Source organism: Filicampus tigris, chromosome 22 (genome assembly GCF_054856515.1).
Source record: "Filicampus tigris isolate MCC_2025a chromosome 22, RoL_Ftig_1.0, whole genome shotgun sequence".
In the NCBI taxonomy this organism is placed as follows: domain Eukaryota; kingdom Metazoa; phylum Chordata; class Actinopteri; order Syngnathiformes; family Syngnathidae; genus Filicampus; species Filicampus tigris.
In genome coordinates, this window is record NC_141238.1 from 5,915,441 (window position 1) to 5,926,800 (window position 11,360).

The 11,360-nt window shown below is 41.6% G+C and overlaps 1 protein-coding gene across 10 annotated transcripts in view; it reads right to left on the reverse strand.

Annotated features, from left to right (window-relative positions):
• The window catches only part of LOC147126649 (semaphorin-3C-like), a 95,368-nt gene extending 87,557 nt beyond the window's left edge, over positions 1-7,811 (reverse strand). For all 10 annotated transcript variants that reach the window (XR_015084649.1, XR_015084647.1, XR_015084648.1 and 7 more), the window contains exons 1-2: positions 7,733-7,811; positions 7,570-7,612 (exon numbers count right to left, since the gene is read on the reverse strand). The gene's annotated coding sequence lies outside the window, so the exon portion shown is untranslated. The remainder of the gene's footprint in view (positions 1-7,569; positions 7,613-7,732) is intronic.
• Positions 7,812-11,360: the final 3,549 nt, after the last annotated feature.

Genomic DNA, 11,360 nt, shown 5'->3' on the forward strand with positions numbered 1-11,360 from the left:
GCTTCGTGTGCGCGTTTGTGTCCACTGAGGAGTCTTGACAATGACAACGCGCATCAAGCGGAAGCCTGCAGCCAAATGGCCGGCGTCGCGCCTCGCCTGCTTCGTACGTGGACAGCTTAGGTCAACGCACGCACACACACACACACACACACAATGTACAAGCAGCGTCACGGGAAGTTGTGCTAAAAGTGTCGCGGATTCATGCCGACTCAGCGGCCTTGAAAGCATTAAGGGCAGACAGGAGACGGGCGAGAGGACGCGGGACGGAGAAACAAGCTAATGGTAAATAAATCAAGTTGCTCCCAAATAACCTTGAGGTTAAAGTAAGCAACGGCGCAAAAAAAAAAAAAAAAAAAGATGCTTAAAGTCGTAATTCAAAGCGAAGGGTGAGGGCTTTCTTCGACGGCGGATGATTGCTGCAGTGCGTGACGCGACGGGGCGTGGTTGTTACGTTACAGAATTTTTGTCCCGAGCTACCATTTCAACTTTCACCTGGGAGGGGCAAAATCATACACAAACATGGGCCAGATGGCATCTGACATTTTTATCATTTTGACTAATTGAGTTAACCAGCTCGGTTTTCGATTAATCGATTCAATGAACCGTGGCGAATCGATTTTAAATAGATTTTCGATTCATCGATTCAATGAATCGGGGCGAATCGATTTTAAATAGATTTTCGATTCATCGTTACATCCCTACACCTTGGTTTTAAGACCACGGTTTGGATCACATTTGTTACGGACGGCGAACAAAAAGGTGAACTGCATATATATAAAAAAAAAAAATTGTTGACGCCCAATAAAATGCATTGGGGAAAAAAATTATTTAATCTAGGGCTGGTCAATTAATCGAAATTCAATTACAAATACGATTATCACACTCCACGATGACAAAATTGGCATAATCGTAAAAATCGAAACGCAAGGAAATCATACTTGAATTCATCCATTTGCACTTATTTTCTATTTTATAATTAATTGAATCAATTTTGTTTGGCCCAAAAGGAACTTACATAGTGTTTCAAAGACATTTATTTGCCTTTATATTTTTTTTAACGTTTTAAACATTTTCTTGTTTTGAACCCAAAAATAAATGATCGTGATTGAGATTGTGTTCATAATCGAGCAGCCCTGATTGAACCCCAAAGAAATATTTAAAAACACCAAAAAATGAGTGGGAAAACCAACAACCGCACGTATGCATGGATTGGCTGCACATTCTTTTTTTTTTTTTAAGTCATCAATATAAATGACTATCAGTTGAACGTACGACCAAAAGAATGTCACAAGCTAACCAGCAGGGCGGCGACTCGTGGGCGCGCGAGCGATGATCGCACCTTATCGATTTTTGTCGCGGACTCGACAAACGCACACAAACAAAATGTCAGTTGGCTTCGACGCCGGCTGGGGGGGGTGTTGGGGGGGGGGGGGGGGGGATCAATGAAAGGGGCCTCGGACGGCCGCCTGACAAGGTGGGAGATATCGACCGGTAGCGGCCTCTGATCCCCGACGGTGGAGACGCAGCCTCGGGAGGGGGGGGGGAGGCGGCAAGGAGAGGCGGGAGGGCTCCGGCCTGGCAAAAGGTATCAGGGAGGAGAGTAATGACGGCAAAAGAAGAAGACAGGGCTGGGAAAAGGTCTCCGAGGCGAAAGTGTTAGAGGCGGAAGAGGGAGCGGGAAAGGTACATGAACCCAACCGTGCTCGCGCTCGCGCGCGCGTCGGACTGCGTGGGCCTAAATTCCTCATCTAGTCAAATCCAGGTTGACAATATGAGAAAGACTGCAAAGTAGCCGAACGAGCTGCACGAAGCTCAAAAAAATGCAACATTCAGTGCAAGTCAGAAAACGATTCATTCCATTTTTCATTCAATTCTTTTTTTCTTGTACTTGGGGGTGGGGGGGAATGTAAACTTTTGAATTTTACCAAGATAAAATATCGCATTTTTCCACTAATATCTGTGAAGTCTCTGTAGAAAATCCAGCAAGTATAATACAGTACATCTCCAGTAATAGTAGTCATTCTTTGCAGTTGATCAAGAATATATGCCAGTGGGTAGGGTTATATTTGCTATATATATATATATATATATATATATATACTGCGATAGGTAATTGTTTAATTGCTCGAGCTACCGCCCCCAAAGATTTGCTGAGTACTTTTGTCTTTCGACTTTAGCCGCAGGTGTCGCGCGCGTGAATCAACCGCGCGATGAGCAATTTTTGCCTCGCTAAAAGTACGCTCGATGAACGTTTCCCCGGCAAGTGCATTGCGTCTATCGGAGTCTGCCTCCCTGCTGCAATGCAGAGGATTTCACCCCCCATGCCCAACCCCCCGCCCCCCCTCGCGATCCGGCGCTCTCTCCTCCTCCCCCGCTGGAAGATCAAGGATGGAAACGCGCCCATGTAACCGCCTCCCTCGCCGTGATTTGATCAAAAAAAAAAAAAGAGGTGCGATTTTTGGGGGGGAGAAAGATGCTAGCTTGTGAGAATTTTTGAACAAATACCTCCAACGAACACCACCCCCCCCCCAAATATTAAAACGAAAAGTAAAACGATTAATAGACGCTATTTTCCCACACACGGGAGATTAAAAAGATGAATTTTGAGCCCGTTTGGACCAAAACGCCAAAACACAAATGATACGCTTATAAAAAAAAAGGATCCGATACCATGCATCAATACCTTAAGGATGAACACGACAACAATTTTAAGAATGTGCAAAAATCAATAAAATGGATGATGAACTCCACTCGGGGAAAAAAGAGAAGTAAGAAGTGTTGTGGGAATTTTTTTTAAGGCAGTTATTTGGTCGTTTTTTTTTTTTTTTTTTATAACTCGTGGTATTCTCCTAAAGCGCTCTTGTGTTCCTTGTTTAATCACGGCTACGTTTCAGAAAACAGGTGAGCCGTGATTGCTCGTCATCTGAGCCCCGCGCAATTTGCGAGGGACAAAATGGCCGCCCCGCTGAGACGGTTTCGCCGCTTAACTTCACGTTCCACAAACGCAACATTCACGAATTGGAACGACTTCCCTTTCAAGTGTGTAGCTAAACGACCCATGACATATTTTTTGGGGTGTTTTTTTTTTTTTTTTTTTCCCCCAATAACATCTTGTTTATTCCTTCCAAAAACACAGGACCTAATTGCTAATTATTTTTATTTGAATATATTAAGAGCCAACTATGACATTTCTGGTGTTTATTCTGTCTAATAGCATTTTTTTTTTTTTTTTTTTTTTTTTTTAATTGAATAGTTAGCTGAATAACATTTTTCATAGCCCACGCGATTATTTCGTCACCCAAGGATGATGGTAATTGGCGTCAACGATGTAAAATGGAAGCCTGTGAAGATGACAAACAAATCATTTCAAAACTTTTTTCCCACCATTAATGTGATCTACAACCTGTACAACTCCATTTAATGTTTTATTTTTTTTTATTTGAGGTCTGCCTGAATGTTTATTTATTTATTTATTTTTTTTGCTAACACGAACTGTTCATAATTCCTTCCACACAGTTCCAGATGAAGAAAAACAACCCAAAAGAATGTGCAGATGTTCTAGTAGGCTTTCCTGCTTTCTAGCCAAAGCCGGAATGTTTTGTGTTAACACTGGCTGCGATGTCAAACTGTTCATAATTCCTTCCACATAGCCAAAAGCCCCAGTCGCATCTGAAGAAAATCAACCCTAGGTCTAGATTTTCTAGTAGGCTTTTCCTGACATTTTTTGTTTTCTTTTTAGACAATGCTAACAATGACCACTTTTTTGAACTGTTCGTAATTCAAACAACACAAAATAAAGCTCAGATGTTGTACCAGGCTTTTCCTGACTTTTTTTTTTTTGTTTTTTTTCCACTTTCTCGTCAAAGCCTAAATGTTTTGTGTAAACACTGGCTGCAATTTCGAACTGTTCATAATTCCACCCATCTAATCTACGGCCCCAGTCCCATCTGAAGAAAATCAGGTTCAGATATTCTAGTAAGATTTTCCTGACTTTTTTTTTTTTTTTTTTTTTTTAGTCGATGCTAACAATGACCACTTCTTTGAACTGCTCGTAATTCCTTCCACCTTGTCTAAGGCCCCACTTCCTGTTGCGAAGGTGAAGCTGGCAGTATTTTCATTTTTTCACAATTGTAAGGGACACGTGATATTTAGAAAGCCATCCGCACTTTGACAACAAAAAAAAAAAGGGCCACATTTGATGAATAGGGAGTTTCACCCACGATGGATTTTGATGACCAAATATTAATTAGAAAAATCGAGAGTGCAATGTAAAAAAAATTTTTTTTTAAAAAAAAGGAAGTTGGACAAAACCAAGCAGAATCTCCTTGGCTGAGGTAACTAAAGCTTACCCCGCCAGCTGTTGTCAGCGCGGCAACAAGACATATTGATCGTCGCCGAGAGGCGGGGGGGGGGGACAAAAGGGGCGGAGGTGGGGGTGGGGGGTTAGTCGAAGGCCTTCCATCCGGAGCAAAGCGCCGAGAGGAAGACGGGACTCCGTGCCATCCTCCACGTCATTTGGTAACTGCTCACCAAATGAATGAGATGGAAAGAGCGGGGTTGCAAATGGAAATTGGATAAGAGTAATTGGACAAGAGTGATAATACTAATCCTACATAGTCGCTCACGAGGCATAAATTGGATGTAATCCTTTGGGTGGCAAATGTTTGGAACCGCAATGGTTGTCATTTTTTTTTTTTTTTTTTCCCCCGTCCCCTCGAACCCACCGCCACCGAGCGCGTTTTAATGTATGCGCCATCGAATGGACGAGACCGTTTAAAAGTGCTAATGTAACACCTAGCGGTTTGAAAAAAAAAAAATTCGGGGGGGGGGGGGGGGGGCACTTTGCGGCCGAATCGGCCTGAGACTGAGAGGCGCGCAATTGCTAATGCAGAGAAGTGATGCGCAACCTGAGCAACAAGCCCCTTTTTTTATTCATTTATTTATTTTTATTTTTTTTCAATTTAACATCTGTGCTTCAGTGCCCTGCAACCAGTGCTTGTAAACAAAGCACACACTTATGTCCTGACCTAAAAATGTCACTTACCGAACCAACCGGCACACTCCTTTTTTTTTTTTTTTGTCTTGCTGCATCAACTATTTAAACTAAACAGCGTCGCCCCATTTACGCATGTTAACTTGCTCGGAATACTAAAAAGATTAGCCGTCAGATTTCATGCCCCGTGGCCAACATGACGAGTAACTGTTTTATTTTTTCCTGAAATAAATTTAAAAAAAAAACAAACAAAAAAAGAACAACATTTGGATATTCTTTTTGAGATAGCACACACTGACAAAACTTTGGCTGCAACGATCGTCGCATCAATGAATCAGATAAAAGTTCATTTTGTGTGATTAAACACAATAACATGCAAGGTGCTGGTGCTACTTTTTGTCCACGTGGGGTCGCAATCCACACATTTTACTGTAGTATCTGTGACTTGGGAGTGTGTGGGGCTTTAAAAAGCGGAACCCGGCCAGGTGAGTGATGTGGGTGCCTTGCTCAAGGGTACATCCATCACCTTAAGGAAACCAAAGAGGAATCTTGTTCGGAACAATCCCATATTTCGGTTGTTAGCCGATTCTTGTTTTTTTCCGATTCTCCGGTGGTTCTTTTTTTTTTTTTTTTTTTCCTCACAAGTTTCACGCCTTCCTAAGAAAGCCAGCGCATACATACTAATATTATTTCTGGACGAGTCGGGACTGCGGTAAAAAAAAGCCAATCACCTTTCACACTAACCATTGTACAAGGACGTCGCTGGGCTATGACCACTTTTTTTTTTTTTTTTTTTTTTTATACATAATGGAAATAGTTTTACGGTTCAAAAAGCACAATCAAGCCTTTAGGTTCAATTTGTGCTTCTCCCCGCCGTGCCCGTGTTGGCCTTCAGGACCCCCCCTTTCCACCCTCGTTCTTTTCTAATCCAGGCAATTAGCGGGGAATAATTAACGATTTAAAAAAAAAAAAAAAAAAAGTGGAGGGCAGAGAGCCTTGAAGATAGAGTTGTGCACTGTAAGCATTCAATTCCCAAGCTCAAGGTCCTGGTCCAAACTTTTTACAAAGACCCCTTCAAAAAAATAATAAAAATAAAAAAAATAAAAAATCAAGACGCTGCAGCTTTTGGAAAATACGCTAACACATGAGCTAAGAGTTAGCTTTCAGGGATGAATTGCCTGGAAGACATTGTTGCAGGTGTGATGTCAGAGGAAAGTAGCTGAATGTGTGATGTAATCATTTCGACCCCCCCCCAAAAGGAAATCATCATTCCTGCTTCAGTGTACTGTACGTCTCCAAGCGGTCACAGTGAAGACTGGGGGATGGGGGGGGGGGGGGATATAAGTACACTCCTGAACACTCTTGCCCCCTGGTGGTTGTTTTCAGATGAGGGCCGCATGTGCCAGGGAAGCATGAATAGTCAGGGGAGAGAAGGCTGTTTCTGCTCATTGCACCACCTTTGCCTTCGTTGGGGGGGGGGGGGGGGGGGGGGGGGGCGTCTCAGATCTTTGGCCTCATTTCAATTCCAAAGAAGAGTGAAGGGGAGGCGAGGAAGGGAGGGAGGGAGGGGGGGGGGGGTAGCTGATTGTTTATTTATAAATGCAAAAACTGAGATGTAGGGAATGAAAAAGACTGTGAGGATGACCACTCCCCCCCCCCAAAAAAAACTCTTTCGAAGTCATGAACCGATCATAATAATAATAATAATAATAGCTTAGCTTTATATCGAGACTTTTAAAGGACTCGTACTCGAACAATAAACCGCGGGGGTAATGTAAATGTATACGTTCTATACTTGAACATCTGATATAGAAAGGAGAAAGCATATAATTATTTTTTCATATATGATACACACACTTAAACCGCTTAGAATATTTTTTTAAGTATTCATTAGTCAAAGTCATGACTCACTTTCAGAGAGATAAGAATAAATAAAATAGTTTGGAAAAAAAAAACACAGTAAACTTTTAACCAGTAAACATGTCTATTATACATCTGCAAAAACCGAGGACCCCCTGTTTTTTTTTGGTTTGTTTTTTACTACCACCCAAAATGGTCCACTCGTGGGTCCCGAGCCACCAGTTGAGAATCTCTCACTGCATTGTAAAAAAAAAAAAAAAAGTGCAGAATGGCAGCAATGGATGTGTAGTGGCCATCTTTAGCCAGCAGATGGCGGAAGTAGCGCTGAGCGGCCTCAGGCCACTGCGCACGTCAAAAGATTCAATCACGCTCTAGATTTGCAGTAAACGCATCACAAGCACTCCATTATTACCAACCTGCATAGCCTAATCTTAGCCACATACAACAAGTACAATGTTTATTCAAAAACCGGGGGAAAACGCTTTTTTTTTTTATCTCTCTCATTGGCGGTAATGAAACACACCTGTTTCCCGCTACGTGTGACGTAGCATCTTGAACCGTACAAGTCATTACGAACACTTTGAAGCATAATAAAAGGCTGTCATAGTATATATACTTTAACAATCTCACTAAGCGAGGTAAAATGCATCATTATCCAACACTGACACTCATGGGACACAATTATTATGGTTATTAATGCATTTTGGCACTCTTACCCTCATAATGGCGACGGGCGAGATGAGGTGCTTCGGGGTCCACCTACCGACAATTAAAGACAATTAGAGTCATGCGTGAGGGCATAAACACTTTAAATTAATCAATACATGTGCATATACCGTATATAAAACGTGATTACATGCAGATAGTTTGTTTACATACCGACATCCGTTCTTGTGAGATGTATTGTAATAGGACTCGATGACACTGTAGTTCTCATTCACTACCGGATCGATTGTGGGCGTGGCATAGGATTTAGCCAACAAAATGGCAGAAAACTTTCGTGACACCGGTTTTGCACAAACGTCCGGAAAAGCTTTACAAATTATCATAAAAACAACCAACCACTTAAATTTCGATTACTCCTCGAATTGTTTGACGGTTTGAAGATTAAACTTGAATTTTGGGGATGCTTAAAGTGGCAGTACATATTTACGCCACACGAGGGAGTTTGAGTTTCAACTAACTTCGCCGAGGGAATTACTGTTGAACTAATCATTAAAACAAGAATATAATCATTGTTCACATTAGCGGACAATTTACGAATGGTATTTTGACTTATTAGGTTAACTGAAAGCTGACATTCCCCCCACCCCCAAGTACGAAATGAGTTCAACTCACTTCTGCGTAATTTTTCAGAGTGACAGGCGTTTTAACCAATCAGCAGCAAGGTGGGGCCTTGACGTGGTAGTACATTTCTATGCCATAAGAGGGAGCTCTTGGACTAAATATTAAATATATGGTCCATTATATCAAAAATACACGTCTCCAGAATCCAAATATAATAACTAAAATACATATCATACAAATCGGATAAAACATAAAGAAGGACATATAGATAAATAAAAAAACTCACGATTTTAAATGCATTCCTTTTTGTGTTTTAAACATTTACATAATGCTGCAACGTGCATTTAGGCTCGAAGAAGTCATGAAATGAACAGAAAAGGTACAACAAAAGAAATCAAACTCATATATAAATATACGTTGACATTATAAAAGAATAGCCTCCAAAAAAGAGCCCCCCCCCTCCCCTAACTCTCTCTCTCTTTCTCTCTCAGCCTGGGGTTTGAATTAATGTGTTGCTATTTTTAGCTCTCCCGTGTTTCCAGGGGAAACCTAATGACGCAATGACGTCAATGCAGGTCACCAGCAAGAAGAAGCAGCAGCAGACTGGAGGAATTGAGTGTCCGGAGCTTTCTTTCTTTTTCATATTTCATCGAGGAAGAAGAGGAGGATGAAGAAGATGAAACATGATAGCAAACGGTAGGCTGTGTGAAAGCAGGAGTGGTGGTCGCGTTGGTGGAGGGGCGCATGCACCCTTACTGCTGCACGTCAACGGGTACCGCTCAAATTCTTCCAGAGATGTTTTTTTTTTTGGGGGGTTTTTTTTTGTCGCCGCAACATTAGTGACCACGCGCAGGGTGAGCATCTTGACCATTTTCGTCCAAACTGCATGAAAATTGCGTTTCATTCAGTGCGGTCGCCGGTGCATTCGTGTGAACGTTCGCGCGTGCACGTTACATGGAAGGCAACAAGTGCCGATTCATCACCCACCGTCGTGCGCGCGTGCACACAACACACTCGTTTTATTTTCCACGTCTTTGTCACGCGTGGACGTCTTATGTTTGTTTTCGGGGCGTTCACCGACGCCGCCGTCGTTCAGCACCGCGGACAGCTCCGGTCGTGCTCGTCACGCGTGCACGCGCGTAGGTTGAAGAGCTCGCCCGGCAACGTTCTCGATCGTCGACATTTTAATAGAAAAATAAATATACATTGAAAAGATTAGGATGAGGCACTATAATCACCAGCCCCCCCCCCACCACCACCACCACTACCCCTCGCCCCCCCCCCCCCCCCACGTATGACGCACATAGTGAGGTAAGTGTGGCGGGTGCCTCGGCGTGACGTCACGGTCACACATGCAGAGACAGGCGCTCCATCGTGTCCTCCACATGTTTTTTTTTAAAGCCATTAGGTCACAGTATATTTATTACGGGTGGTGTCCCTAATATTTTGTCCTATGCAACCATAATATTAGAAACAGCCCTCATTAGTCTTTGTAAAGGCAGCTTTTGGTGGTGGAGTGGCCGGTTAGTGTTTATTCATAAAATATTTGTGGGAAAAAAAAAAAATTACATCTTGGGCCCAAAAACGCACAAGATCGTTACCAAATACGGTTACTCGCCTAATAAAAAGCTAGTGTTTCCAAGACGATTTAATACGTGGTGTGACAAAAGTGATGTTCCTAAATGGTTCCAACCCAAAATTAAAGTTACTGAACCAAATATGGTTCAGGTCCCTCCAAAAAGGGCTACATTACCGTTACCTATTGATAGAGATATGCTACCAAATACCTCCCAAGTCTAATTTCTATATTACCTGAGAAGGGACTATTTGCCCTTACCCCTATCAAAAAAAAAAAAAAAAAATTCCTGGGCTAAGTTGTGGCTATTTATTGGGAAGGTCTATGGTACGTGAAGACCTGTTACCAAATATGGTTCCTTGCACAATAAAGCTATGTTAGCTGATAAATTACAACATCACTACATAGTTCTGCCCCCCCCCCCAACACAAAAAAAAGGACTGTTATGCGATAATCAATTGCATTGCCAAATTCGGTTCCACGTCCGGTGAAGGTTAGCCGATCAAGATTCTTTTACACTAAAAGTAGTTTCATACCTGATGAAGTACGACATCAGACAGGCAATAAAGGATTGTTACAAAACATAATTCCACACATGATTAAGGTTACCTGGTAAGAGAGCTAAATTGACGAGGTTCTTGTCAGCCGATAAAGAACTGAAACCATATTTTGGCTCGGCGTCCAATAAACGACAAACTCAGATATAAAAAGGACATTACGCCACCACAAATCCGATTGAGAACCAACTTGGTAACTTGTGTTACCAAATATGGTTCCAGAAGTAAAAAAATGTTACTGAATGTGGCGAACCCCGCTCAAAGCAACACATTGTGTGTATCCACTCAAATGTACCTCTGCTTCAACTGTCCAGGTGCACGGCGGCGGCTGTGCAGGTTCCACAAGAGCGAGAGGGGTCCAAGTTTGTCCTGCGTGGGTCTTTTTGCGGTCTGGGCTTGCTGTTCCTAAGACAGTAGCCAGGAAGCCCTTACCCCAAAAAGTATCTTCGCCGGACCATAGCGTCGACGTAAAAAAAAAAACAACAACAAATGCAACTGTGAGTATTTGTTAGTTATAAAGAGCATTTAACCTTGCAGGTCCACTGCTGGAGGGGGAAGAAAAAAAAAAAAAAAACTTCCTCAGTTGGGACACTTTTGTTCACACAGCCCTTGAAAAGTGTGGTTCTTTTTCTTTTTTTGAATACGTTTGTTTTAAACTTGATTCTTTCATGGATTTTTTTTTTTTTTTTTAACTACCAAAGGAAAAAAAAAAAATTGTGAGCAAGCATCTATGGGGGTGTGGTGCCCTCTTGTGGACATCTTGAGAGCTGCAACCATTTAAAATTTCATGAAGCTTATTAATTTTAATGTATAATTAATTATATTTTACGTCTGTGTGTGCATTATGAAAATTATTCAGGATTAACTATATAAAAACTAAATGCACATTAAAATGAAAAAAAATTAAAAGCTTAAACAATTTAAAATGAAAATTGAAAATGTCTTGAAAATTTGAAACGTTACATGAATTTATTTTTTAAATGTACATAAAATCATTTAATTTTAATGGAATAATTAAACATCCAAATTTTACATTAAAAAATTATTCAAATCAACTAAGTACCGCTGTAAATAAACTATCAAAACG